This window comes from Corvus cornix, chromosome 1A (genome assembly GCF_000738735.6).
Source record: "Corvus cornix cornix isolate S_Up_H32 chromosome 1A, ASM73873v5, whole genome shotgun sequence".
Taxonomy (NCBI): Eukaryota; Metazoa; Chordata; class Aves; order Passeriformes; family Corvidae; genus Corvus; species Corvus cornix.
In genome coordinates, this window is record NC_047057.1 from 2,786,641 (window position 1) to 2,801,276 (window position 14,636).

The window sequence follows — 14,636 nt, forward strand, 5'->3', positions numbered from 1 at the left end:
AGCAAAATACTGCAATCAATCTACTTACTGTGTCAGCATTCAGCTCCGTTTCTGTTCTGTGCACTGCAGGGAAAGGAAGTGGGAAATGCACGCTAGCATCCAGAAACGGATTCCTGAGTCACGGAGGATGGCGGGCAGGGGTGTCGGTAATAGGAGGTGCTTAAAAAGGTTCCTATTTTTGCAGACGCTGTGTGGGCTAAGAGATGTTGCAGGCGATGTTCTGAGCCCGGGTGGCACTCAAGAAGTCACTACATGACACTGTGGGTGCCACGTGACTTCCCTGTTTACACTCAGCCCCTGTCTATGAAGTGACAGAGTGACCGGATCGTGTCACAGCGTCCTTGGTCCTTGGCCTCTTGAGTCACAACCCATGGTACCAGCAGGGATTTGTGGAGTCAGGCCCTTGAAAAACCATACTTCAAGTGCTGATGTGTTCAGACTGGGGTGACCTCTTGCCTAAGACTGTACATTTCCTTCCCTTCTGCCAGCCCCGCTGCTATTCTGGGCTGTGGGCTGGCACCGCTCCTCGTCCGGCGGGCATCGCTCCTGGGGGCAGGTGGGCTTCCTGCTGCTGGCTCACCCTCCACTCTGCCTGCTTCCCACTTAACCCTCTCATTCCTCAGTTCCTAGGCTTACCCTTCTGTCCTAATATTGGCTCAATCTTGGGAAAATTGTCCACCCACGCTCCTGGGAGAGGGGGACCCATGTGTGCGATGCTGCTCGGATCGCTTGGGAGCGCAGCGTGTTCTGCACAGCAGCAGGGTCATTTTGGGGTTGTAACACTAAATCTTCCAAAAGTAAGCACAGTTCTGGAAGTGTGATTTAAGCACTCAAGTTTCTGAGTGAAATTGCCAAGGTTTAATCTGCAGCCTAAAGCTCTGCTGATAAATCTGATCTGGCAGTTCTTCCTGCATATGGGGGGAGACACTGACAGCAAAACACCTTCCCTGATAAAGAGCAGTGGGAGCTTCAGTGTCCACAGCAAAAATAAAAATATTTTAAAGGGTTAATAAAGTTATTATTGCCCTGTAGATGTGCAGCAGAATACATGGATGGGGTTTGGCTCTCATACAATTATTTTTTTAATAGTAAATTGGGATGCAAAGGAACTTAATGCAGCTGGAGCTCTGTGCTGAAGAAAATCATTAGATCCAACGCCAGGAACTTTTTATGACTGTGATTACAGCTTGTTGCTTGCACTTCCCATATAACTTTCAGGGTCATAAGCGCTTTTATTTATCCATTAAGCTTCTCTTTTTGGTAAATTAAAATTTTTGGATATGTTTTCCCATGGCTATCTAGTAAGTACTGCATTTCTTTTAGGGAAGCAGGGGACAATAAGTATTTTGAGCGTAAATACTACAGCACCCAAGAAAATAGGGTTTCTGTTCTTAATTGCCAGTTTCTTTCTGTCTTTTATCGTGTCTTGGTTAAAAAAAAATCAACAAGCCCATTGTGATGCTTTTGATTAGGCTTCAACAGAGATAATAAAAGTGTAGTGTCCCTTTGTGAAAGGAGTTTTTAATTATTGTTAATTTACTTGCCAGCTTCATTTCTGAAGGGAAACGGAGGTGACCTCATCCTGAAAGTTGTCAGTCTCATGCTGGTGTCATTCACTGCCTGGAAAGGAGGTTGGGGTTTTGTTCCTTGTTGCTTCTTTAATTGAGGAGCTATCCACAGGCCTGATGGGCTCTGTGGCTTTAGGAATGCTGTCCAAACTCTGCTTCAGTAGCAGGCTTGTTTCTGAAATGTCAAACTCAGTTGTATCTTAGGGCATCAGCAGTCTCAGACCTGTGATGTGCCCATTCTAGTAAGGTCTCTAACAGCAGCCAGTACCAAAGACATCAGGGAGAGGTGATGGAGTCTTTATAGAGGGCAATTACTAAAGATTCAATGGGTTATTTCTGCTGTTTCATACTAGTCTAATAATCTTGGGTGTTTCCATTATCTGTCCAGAAACTTGATTTCTTAACCCTTCTTTGTTCTTGGCATATTTTTGTGAGGTCCCCACTTCACCTGTGCTTTGCATTTAAACAGATGCCAAGAGAGATTTCCTCACCCTTTGGACTGCAGAATGTGCAGGGCAGTGGGGGCTGTGTGTCTGGGGAGTTTCCAGTGTATCAGGACAAGTCAGCATTCAGTTGTGGCCATGATGTAAATGCCAAAATATTTACAATCATTTTAGTTCATTGAGCGTCTCCGTATGTCAGGAGAAGGATGAAGAGGATACGTTTTTATCTCCCTTCACTGCTCTGTATTTCTGAAGCTGTTACCTCATTTCATCTTAAATGAACCTTCTCTGAAATACCCTGAACTTTTCAATTCCATTTCAGTTCACCCAGTGCCATCTGCCAGAGTGTCTGCGATGTATTTCAGTCCTGACGAAATCCCCCTTCCTCAGCGGTACCTCCGCACGCTGTCGTAAGGATGATGTGACAAGCAAAGCTGGCAAGTTGTTCCCACCTCTGTTCCCAACTATAGAGCAGTGTAAAGAGGCAAATTCTGACAGCCTGTGTCCTTAGAGGTGTTTGAATACCTAACTCATAGTGAAATCATCAGCAGTGAGGCACTTGAGCATCCCTGAGGCTCTGGGCTGGGGTCTCTGCTCACCTTTTGCTCAAGTAGTCTTTCCCTGACTTCCATCACTTCTTTGCCTGACTCGGGTGTGTATTTAAAGCTGCTGATTATTCTTTAGCATCAAACATTGACTTGTAGATACAGACAGCACAGTTCCCTGTAAAAGTGAATAAGCCTTCAGCTTATCCTAGAGAAATCTGCAAGGTCGGTGAGCTTGGTGTGTGTAATGGGTCTCCTCGCAGCTGCCAGAATGTTTTAGGGACTGTGGTCTGGAGCTCCCAGTTTATCTCATTCCTTTACTTTCGGCTGCTCATTAAAAGATTAAAAAAGAATTAAAATCCCAGTGGTGTGAGATGTTCGGGCTGTCTGAAATGGTTTTCATTCTGCATCTCCCAGATTTTGTTCAGGCAGAAGGAGCAGAAGTTTTCCTGAAGCATTTTTTCAGTAAAAACACTGAACAATGGATTCAGGTCACCCTAGACTGACTCTACTCAGTCCTTCCTTTGCTATCTTAAGGTGAGGATTGCAAGAGCGCCTTAAAGGATTGTTGTGAAAACGATGGTAGTTAGCACTTCTGCAAGCTGTCAAAATACATACTGAATGCAAATATTTTTAAGCCTTTTTACCTCCCAGGGTTGTTTGGTATCTTGTTCTGGTATCTTGTTCTTCATCCTGAACAGCAACACGCAAGACTGAGATCTTGTCTCATTCTCACAAACCAGTGCAGAAATTGTGGCCTTTCAAAGTGCTCCTTGAATCACTGCTCTCTATGTTGTTGTCGCGTTCCACTGTGAGAAACTGCGGAGAGTCCTTTCAAAAATGGGTGGTCGGGAACAAAACGAAGCCAAACGAGGCAAACATTGTATCAGAGAACCGTTTATTGGCAACAAAAAGGAGACGGAAAAGGAGTTGCCCGAGCGAAAGACGGCTAGAGGAGACAGAAAAGAAGAAAGGAGAATGGAAGAGGAATGGGGGAGAAGAGAGAGAGGGGACAGAGAGAGAAAGAGGGCGTTTCCAGCAGCGAGGCAGGGCAGCGCTGTCGGTGTCCGGGGCTGTGCTCGCTGCCTGCCCGCGGCCGGGCCGGCTCCGACCGAGCCCGCGCTGCTCCCGGCGGGCGCGGCTCCCGCGGCGACGGCCCCGGGCACGCGGTGAGAGAGGGCTGGGATGGGCGGAGCAGGAGCCGGGACAGGGTCACGGCGAGGGGCTGGACCGGGGCACGGCGGGCAGTGACGGCTGGATAGGGGCGGCAGGGAAGGAAGCAGACAGTCCGGGCAAGGACACGGGGTGAAGTGGCAAGGCGGCGGTCAGGGGCACAGGAAGGCAGGAGCGAGGGCGGGAGAGCCAGAGGGCGGGCCGGGGCCGGGGCCCCCCCAGCGAGCAGCTACGCAGTCAGTTTTCCAAAGTCTGCTCGCTAACAGGGAACCATCGGTCCAGTCCAACCTTTCTTTGCCGTCCATTGGTGGAGACCTTTTCACGACCTGATGGGAGAAGCTCCCCCACAGCGTCTCCTGCTGCCGGCCTCGTGTGGGGTGTTGCCAGGCGAAGTCCTCCCCGAGACTCGGCTGCTTCTGGCTGCCTCCTGCATGTGTGCCCCCCTCCTCTACGTGCCTTCGACAACCCTTGTTGAGGCACAACAAAACTGAATTGGCTCTTCACAGTCGTATAGTTGTGACTCCCAGGTTTCAAAATGGGATAAAGGACCTGTTCCCAGCAGGAGCAAACACAACACAGCTCTTCTCCCATGCCAGACAAGCTTTTCATGGTGTGTTTTGGAAGTACATGTTTCACATGGACACAACTAGCTCTTGACTTAAAAAATAAAATTGCTTGAAACTACTCTAGGACACAAATATATGACTGTAAGAATACCAGAGGATTGAGCAACGGGCAAAGGACATGTTGTTTCCTTTAAGAATTCTGACTAGAAATGACGTCGCTTAGATAGTTTGGATGTTTGTGAGCACTACAGGACTTGGAAAGGGAAAGCAAATCGGAAAAACACTGGGAAGCTGAACAATTTGTTTTGTTTTATGACTCCCTGGTAGTTTAATGAGGGAGCTATTACTCATGCGCTGTCACTGCACATCTAGAAAATTCCTCTGGGTTTAAAAACTGGCAGGGAAAAGTAGTTTCCTAAAAAACACTGAATTAATGAGATAAAACCCATTGCTCAGGAGTCCCTAACAGGAAGGGTCGGAGGCGGAGCTGTGCAGGGCTCACGGTGTGGTGGAAATCTCCACAGGGGATTTCAGAGAGCAGATAGAGCTGGCAGGGATTCAGGGAAATGATGCAGCAGATATGCTCAGCATCTGTCTTCTAGAATACAGAACTATGGATTTGGGCAGGAAAAAAAAAATTACAAGTTTGATTGGGGCATTGTAGCCAATCCTCCATTCCTTTGCATCTGAAAATATCTGGGACTGGGGTGTTTAAAGAATGAGGTTTGTACCCATGGGCAGTAATACAAGACAATATATTAATAATATTGACACATGAAGTGAAGGATGTTGTATTTAAGAAGAAGAAGAAAAAGAAGTGTTTGTCGCATGGGCTTAATTATACAGCTTTAAATGAATTTTCAGTTTCATGGTCTGTATTCCTATGGTTTGTCAGACTTCTGACTTCTTGCTTTGGGTCTGCATTATTTTATAGATCTGTACAGTGTTTTACAGATGTGTGCAGTGCAGTTTGCATGTTTACTTCAATTATTTTAACTGGTTTTAGCCTATCTTGTCACATCCACACAGGATACACATCATCCTCACCTTAACTGGAAACCTGATTTACCTTTCATGGCCCTGAGGGCAGGATGAGGGTTGTTAGAGTTCAGTCTTGTAGAGAGCACAGTAAGCAGAGTGCTGCTCCAGTCTGGAAATGCAAGGGAATATTCCTCACCAACCCCCTGACACAGTTACTCCCTCATAGCAGAAGTTACTGTAATTTCTTTTGCCAAAAAAATGCTGATAAAGCAGAGGCTGTTAGGAGGGAAATCCGTAAGGAGTCTGGAAAGTGTGATGTAAGGATTAGTAATAGAATTAGCAAGCTGCTGTAGCAGTTCTGCTACAGTTTGTCTTAAATTACAGTACCTCAAACATAATCATAGTCATTCCTTGTCTCACTGCAGTGCTGTGCTGTACTCTGAATCAGTTTTGTTTTCTCTCTGTTGCTATCATTTTAAGCACTTTGAAAATCCTTTTAATTACTCATTTTTCATCAAGAATATTACCAGTTTTCCATGCAAATACAGAAAGAGTTCAGGAAAGGTTGTGTATTTTAAGCTTCAGCTCAAAATGATGCTTAAGTGTGTCCCCTTGTACATTCAACATACACCCTCTTCAGAAATATCCAGTACTGAGCTAGTTTTAAATCACTTTAAAGCACATAGATGCCCAGTTTGTGTATCCATGCTGGATTTTTGCCCTTGGGTGTGGAACTCAACTGCCTGGGCCAGAATTAGGAAATGTTTCCTACATGTGATATGAAAAAGTCCTGGATCACAGGGCAGAGCTGAGCTTCCATCAGAATGGGACAGAATGAGACTGAGAAGGCTGAGGGGGACCCTTGAGGTATTGAGAAGGTGACAAGGGTATGGATGTCATGAAATTTTGGTATCAGAATAACCATTGTAGAGGGAAACACTCCAGAGGGACCTTGTTTTGTGATGCATTAGACCAGGATTTGGGCATCAGTTGCTCTAAGGGTGTGTTTGCCTGGCAGGGAAGTTCAGGTTGGCTCTGAAACAGCCTGTTGGGTACCAGGAGCCACACAGATGATGCAGAGATGTGTTCAGCCTCACATGTGGGAGCTGTACTGCTCCAGTTTCCCAGGGTAGTGTGAAGCTTAAGGCTGAACAGGCGCAGAAAGGGTCTCTCCTGCTTTTTGAGCGGTGCTTCAGTGTCCGGTGGAAGGTAGTGACCACCACGGCTCCTGTGCAGCCTTGTTCTGGAAAGGGTTCTGGTGGTGGCATGGAGTTTGCTGGATTTCAGGCTCTTCCAGGGGACTTAGTGGTGTTTAGGCTTCCTTTTTGATTGCAGAAAAGTCTAGGTGAGAAGCAGGTTCCCTCACTCCACCTTTGACTGTGATACAGCACATGCTGATGTCCCAGCAGCTACTGAATAGAAAGTTCTATCACTCTGGAGTCTAAGCACCTAAATGCTGCCAAAATCCAGGCAGAACCAAGACAGGCCACGTGGCTGATGCCTGCAGACTCCCAGTCTCGTGGCAGGGGACACTGTAGACTCTGCCTGGTGCTGCATCACCCATGAAACAGGACTGGCCTTCCGAGAGCTCCAGCCATGTGTGTGTTGCTCCAACACAAGAAAAATTTTATGGCTTGTTCCTGACGGAAGCCTAACTTAATTTTCCTGTTAATGAAGCTGTAATTGCAGTCCATTACCGTTATCATGGTTCAGCTGATTTCCCTCCCTGGCTGAGGGTGCGTCCGCCGCTATTTTTCATCTGTGCTGGAAGGGTTGGTGAGTGTGAGAGGCAGCTCTGACCTAGCTGGGGTTGCTCCCACTTCGGCACTGCTGCAGAAACCTCCATCCCACACCCATCCCGAGCTCTCCTTCCAGCTCCTGCTTTACACGTGGACTTTGGAGTACAGATATGTTAAGGGACTGTCAGGTTTTATATTTAAAGGCTTTCCTCTTCTATTTTTTTCTTAAGCTTTACTCTGTCAAGGCCTGTGCAGCTGGCATTACACAGCACATACTTTATTATCCCAGTCATCACTTCAACCGTTTAATCCTTTTAACCTTCACAGTGGCTACAGGAATTATGGGGAGTGAATTTCCTCTTGAGTGAGTATCTTGAGTGAATTTCCTTGGCCACTGTTAAAACCACAAAGAAATCCAGAGCAGTTCCATTAAAAAAGGGATCTCTTGATGAAACTGTTCGCAAAGGACTGAAAGGGGTGAGAGAAATGAGAAGTCAGTCCAGCTGCAGGGAAATGGCTGTGGGGACACCACCATGGGCTGGCAGCTGCCACATTCCTGCACCCAACATCCCAGACCTGTTCCAACCACAAAACAGTTAATTCAAAACAGTCAGCCCTGCTGGGCAGGGAAGGGACCTTGCTGCCAGATGCTATTTATGTTGGACATTATCTCCATAGGTTTTGCATCTGTCTTTGCTGCAGTTTTATTTTCTGCTTTCAGAATTCCCTTTTTCTCATTGTGTCTAGTAAATTAAATTGAATTTCCAAAATAGTGCAAAGTGACATTAGGATGTGCCTGTTAACAGAGGAGAATAAATTAATTACACGCTGTGAACTAACTGAACTCATTTAGTAATTGATGAATTAACTTAATATGTCTGTTACAAACAGGAGAACTTGAATGCTGGCAGAATAAACAGTGAAAGCTCTCACTGACTGAATCACTAGGGTTTTTTTAGGTTTATTTTTCCTTAGTTTAGTAATGGCCACATCTTTAGAAGTAGGAAGTTGCGCCAGTCATTTGCAATTTAGGGTTCACCTCTGTAATTCCATCTTACACCACTTCCAGACTGACATCTGCCTCTTCAATTTGTTGGAAGCTTTGAAGCGTCTAGTTGCTTTTTTTAAACCAAATATTAACACTTGTTCTACATCCTTCCTTTTTTACACTGGTCAAACTTTAAACAGCATCAGTTATGTTTCCACTTGAGATTCCATCCTGACTGGATGTCCATGATTCTGGGGGATTTTGTGGTTTTTCTTAATCATATTTTTAATGTACGCAGGGATGTTCTCTGCACATTCTGCATCTTCTCTCTTCCCAGATTTCCATTGCAATAATGGATTTGATTACTCAGTCTCTCTCTCTCTTTCTCTGTAGTCAAGTTCCAGACCTGCACCTGTGTGTATCATTTTGTTTTCCTTCCAGGATGTTTGTGTGGCTTGTACACGTGGATTGATAGCAATCTGCTGCAGCTCAGTTCTGTGTCAACAGAAAGGAGCTTTCTCCCATGCCAACCCTCTCTAAATGCCACAAAAACACCTTTGTATTTAAGCCTCTGTTTTAAAACTATATCTTCCTATGATTCCTGCTCTATCTAGAGTAGAGAGGGTATTAATCAGCCTTTATATCAGATTTTATTGCCTTATTATTCCTTATACTTTCTCTTCTTTTTTGTGTCTCTTCTCTCTTTCTTGCCTCGGGCAGTAAACTAGAAACCAAGCTCATTTTATTCTGTTTTATATGAAGCTTCTAGATCAGTGTGTCTTGATCCATGAGAGGGACTCTGCCCTGCTGCAGTAGTTGCCTGCCTTGGAAATTACTGGGAAGCTAAATACCTACTGCACAAACAGAGTTTCTCAGGTCCCAAAGAAAATCAGAATTTCATCCATCCTTTAACACTCCCAATTACGAGATGCTGACTTTGTTTGTAGCTTCAAAAGGTGGAGCAGTTGTGGGGAGGAGACTAAAAGGATCATGAGTAGTTTGGGTTTATGTACATTATGTTTTCTGATGGACAGGGACATATTTTTCCAATGCAACTGAAGTTGTTTAATAGCTGTTGCAGATCAAAGCAAAAATTAGTCTGTAAAACAAATTTTTTTTCAGACTCCAACATCCCCTTTTCCCATCCCTTCCTGGCTGTGTTCAATACACGAAGCATTATGTTGTCCTCTAATTAGCTCTGTAATTTCCATGGCGTGTGCCAGCATCAGTGTTTGTTACTGAAGCACAGTGTCTGCTTTTATCCTCATGATGTGACTGTCCTGTCACAGAAGTCACGTGCACAAACTGAGTAGTAAAAAGGGTTCAGGAGTAAGGATCAGTAAATATTCCAAGCCATGCATGGTTGTGCAGTTGTAATTGATTCCAGCACTGCCAGGTGCTCACCAGTTGATCCAGATGATCCTTGCTCAGCATACAGTGAAGATCTCTCTCATCTCCTGGCTCTTCCAGTCCCTAGCACAGCTAAAAGGGCATTAATTAATCCCCAAAATCTTTATTTTTACCATAACCATGTGACTTCTCTGCATTTCATGAGAAGCTGAAGGGGAAATGCAAACATGCATTTAAATAAACCATTTTGTAAATTCCAGGTGCTGATCTCATGAGGGTATCTTGCATATGCCAGAGGAAGAACACGTTGTGTGAGGGAAAAACCTGCTTACAAATCTGTGTAAATTGAAAGGTAAATAATTTCTGTTTCCAGTACATTGATGGAATGAGATCTCTGCACTGGTTATTTTTCCTGCTGTGAAGTATGTAGTATATAAATGTATCTGGCATACATATTTGTCACTGTGCAGCAGCAGAATGTAGGAAGTGAATATCTTTAAAAAATACTGATTTCTGCTTCAGAGAACCATAGAATCACAGAATGGTTTGGGCTGGAAGGGACCTTCAAGACCATCTTGCTCCAACCCTCTGCCGTGTGATGGGACACCTTCCACGATCCCAGGTTGCTCGATGCCCCATCCAGCTTCTTTGCTTCTTCAGCATAACAAGGAAAGGTTCTAAAGTGTTTTGTTTCACTCTGAAAATATTTCTGGCTTGGGTTTCGGGTTTTTTTTGCAGTGTCATACGGGATGGGAGGAGTACGGACTATCTGTCTTTGACTGAAAGGTCTTCTGCAGTGTGTTTGTGAGGCGTGGGAATTGAGCTGGGGTTAAAACTTGAAGTGGTCTGATTGAACTTCCTATCTTTCTTAATTATTATCGTCTTTCTGTGTGATAATTTTAATTTCACTTCCTCTTGGGTAATTGTGAAGAAGTCCGTGTTATATCCGGCAAAGAAAACACAGACTAATAAATGTTTTTGTGCGTTTATCATTATTTTTTAAAGATACTTAAGAGCAGTTCTTTTCAGGCTACTTTTCATGCTTTGACAGACGAAGTGCCATGATGATGAGTGGAGCAGCACAAATTAATCCAGTGTGGAGATAAGCAGAGCAGCAGTGGCATGAGCCAGTGCCTGGTTTTGAGAGCTCACTTTGTAGGGACAGAAGTGGCTGTGATCCAGCTCATGGCACGAGGATACAAACAGCAGGTGTAGCTTTGGAGTGCTTGATGATGGGGGCATTTCTGCTCAGGGGTGGGATTAGAGCTGCTATTGAAACTTGTATAACAGCCATGGTGCCAGGGTGGTTGCTAAAAATGATGCTCATCTCTCTTATGTCCCAAAAGCTGTAAGTCAGAAGAACTATTTTAAGCTGAGGAAATATTTTGGGTTTTATTCTTAATGGTCATTGGTTTTTTTCCCAGACCCCAATGAGATGATTTTAGATGTGTAAGGCAGCAGTGGGAATGAAAATAAGTGTTTTTGTAATGTAAGACATGGACAATCAACAGTGAGTTTTGTTGTGGGTGGCTGCTTCATTATCACACCCTCATTAACGTACCTCAGCAATCAACAGGAATCACATTTTTTTATTACAGCTGTTCTGTCCAGTTCCTAAAAGAAAACATCAGCTGCTTTTTTCCAGCAAATGGTGGTGCATTTGGGAAAAAAAACCCACTATTTTCCTGCCTCTGCTGCCCCAAAGGTTGGTGTTTTGCAGAAGGAGCAGTCAGCTGCTATGGTGATGGGCGCAGGGTGGAAATGTGGACAGAAATAGAGGGAGGCTGAAGCCAGACTGTTCTTGCTTCCTTATGGTCTCAGTAGCCCTCTCCGAATTGGATAGTAACTGATTCCAAGGATTTCGCAGGTTATTTGTGGTTTTCTGCCTCAGATTCTCACAATTAGCACAAAATAATACTCAGGCAAAAAGGAGAGTGAGATTCTCAAATGGGTAATGTTTGTACAGGATGCATGTAATTCCCTGCAGAGCAGCTTGTGCCCGTTGTGCTGGGATTTGGATGCACAGAAATCTCCCTCCTCCCATCCAGACTGAAGTCAGTTTTTGGTAATGCATAATTCATATCCTGAAGCCTTTGTCACAAAAACATCTTACTGCCTTTCCCCCAGCTTGATAAGCCTGCTTTTGTATTTTTAGGATTTCCTTCCCTGCTAATCCCCAAAATCAGCCTGAAGAGATTTCAAAACAGAGTTCAGAGTAAATCTGAGACAACTTTTACGTCAAGGATGTTGTTCTGTGCAGCAGGTGATTCTCTGGCACCTGCTATTTATGGATTCTGCCTCCACAAAGAATTATTTCCCTGTGGCACCATTGCCACAGTCAGTGCAGAAGTGGACTGCAGCTTGAGGCATTTTACCAGGTTTGGAGATACCTTAGGATACATCTCATAAGGAGTGCTTACACGTACACTTTGTTATGAAACAAAGACAGCAGGGTTTTTTTGGTGAATTTCAGAGCTCTAATCCAAAATTACTCTTTCCATAGGGACCATGATGCCTGGACTTCATGATGGACTTAGACACTAAAGTGGCACACCTCGATTGCCTGTTCTGACTGTAAATGCCGTCACACAAATACAGATTGTGAGGAGTCATAACATGGTTAAAAGTGTAAAACCTGGAGAAAGAGAAAATTTAGTCTCAAGTTGTGTTTTAATTCATCTCTTTGCAGAACAACACAGAGGGGACTAATTCAAACAGCTTCTGGTGTTTTTTTTCTTCCAGATTCTGAGGACAAACCTGTCAGTAATGAATTGTTCCACGGATAAAGCTGTAAATGGTGGAGACTGTTTTTTCTCAGGTACAGCAGATCTGTGTCCTTCCTTAGTATCAGTTGTTGTAAATACCTTGTAGCCATCAGACCTTTCCTGCTCAAAGCTTTGAGGACCTCTGAAATTAAAAAGATAAATGCATGCTGTGCCTGCATAATGGGTAAATTGGATGTTTCACTAGTGGGAAATAATTGTCTTTATTTGAAGGCTGGTTTGCGTGTTCCAGAGGAATGTTCCCCAGATCTCTTTACTTCATAGCACTTCTCAGTGCAGCTAAACAAAGCACAGGAAGGGATGTGAAATACTGTCATCAGTGTAGGAATCTTTTCAGTAATGGTCTGTCGTTATTTTCCTCCCAAACGACTCAAATGCTTTTTTTTTCTTAGTGTTTATATCAAGCCACCACAGACCTTCTGATGATACTAAATTCCAGCTGTGGAGGCTTTGATTGTTCCTTGCTCATTTTAAGATGACAGAATTGTTCAATGAGAGAAATTCAAATGGAAAAATCCAGCCAAAGAGGCCTGTGGGAAAAGTTGAACCTTGTATAAAAATCCAGTAAAAGTTGAGTAAGAACCTCAGAGTTCAGTGTATTGATTTTCTTGTGAAAGTTGAAGAACTGTGTTTCCTTGTAAGCTGAAACTCATCTCAACTCCTCGTGACCAGCTGAGCAAGAGAGATGGGATTTGATGCTATCCAAGGTGTAATTCCACAGTTCATGTCTTTTGCTAGTGCCAGCTTAATCAGTTTCTGCCCACTCCCAGCCATTCATTTCCAGCTCAGCAGCAATGCAGTGCCACCTCTCCCCTGACTGTGTGGAAAACCAGATGACTGAAAATAACTCAGTCAAGAAAAGAAACGCTTCATTTTTTTCTTTGAATTAGAATCATTTGAATGAATTTCATGGCCCACAGGCAGTTGTATTGGTACTGCTGAAGGTGACAAGAAGTGCAGCATCAGAGGCAGCAGTGAGCACTGGAGGGTGTCCCAGTGCTGTGTGATCTTGCTGTCAACAAAAATCTGCTCTGGGACTGTATCCTGAGTGAAGGGCTTTCACTAGCCACAGGATTATTTATTGAACTGCTGCTTTTCATTTATTTTATTAAGAAAGATTAACATCTTCTTGTTAGGGCAGGTTTATTTTCTTTACTTGAGGAGATAAACCATCTCTGTGAGAAGTCAGTCAGCTTTGTGGACAGCCATGAATGTCAATAAAGCCTTGGCAAACACAGTAGGTATTTATTCAGCCTTGCAAATTAAAAACATTTTTCCTGCTTGTTTAGTGAAGGGAACAAAAAAAGACAAATTACAGAGCGGATGAGCTCTCTTGATAGTTGGAATTCATTAAGCTGGTGGTGAAAACGCTGGGGGATTGATGGTGCAGAAAAAGAAAAGATGAAGCAGCTTTTCCCCAATAGCTGTGGTTTAAGTTCAAGTTGAAAATGACCGAAAAAAAAGAAATCCCTTAAAGACATCTGTAACTGACTTCACAATCCCAGTTTCTATCTGGGTAGACAGTTCTTTCTCACTGCAGTTAGTATTAGTTGGTTTTTCAGTTGACACATAATTTCTCAGTGGCTCCTCCATCTTGGCCATGCCATGGGATGTCTGCAGCAGCTCATAAATGAGATCCATGGCCAGGCGTTAAGTAGGAAGTTCACACAGTCCCTTCCCATGGTACAGACAGAGCCTTTCTGCAGACTTGTCACTCTGTCATCTCGGCTCCACATTTTATTAAAAAAGGGATTAAAAAGTTACAGTAAGTTGAGCAGTTTGTCAGATGTGATGGTCTCACAGGCCATTGTCTGCAGATTGCAGGCTGGCTCTGTCTTTCAGATGGATCGTAAAGCTGTCCTAAGTACAGCTCTAACAAAATCCATTTACACGGCTTCTGTTATGGCAGGGCATGGAAAGGAAGCAGTGGGACTGATTTTTTAATGAATTTCCTGTACAGGATCATTAGTCCACCATGGAAGTCTTTCCAAGTCGCACCCAGTGCTTGTTCTGTCTGATGATCCCTGATTAATGGGATAAAGTGCCCCCACAGTTGTCTCTTGCAGTCACAGAAAGTTCTCGTGTTACTCCAATTGCAGGAATTCTGCAGGAATTCATCAGTGGAAGAGAAAGGGCTCCCTGGTAAGTGTTTCAATGCTCCTAAACCACCTGTAAATCCCTAAAATTATTCAAAAGCAAAACAAAGCCTTTGTAAACTTCATTCTTGCCGTGCTTTAATTGCAGACAAAACTTTACTCATTCAAGTGATCCCATCAGTGTCAAATAAAAACATGAATTACGAAGCTTGTAAGATTAGAGCTTGAAGTCACTGACATGTCATTCCCGTAATTTTCTCGGGAGGATTACAGAACACTTAATTTGTAACTGGAGAAACCTAAGTGTAATCAGATGCTCTTCCATGTACAATTTTTGTCTAAGTCATTGAATTCTGGGTTTGTTCTTCCCTGTTTCCCAGGTTCTTACTTGGAAATGTATAGAC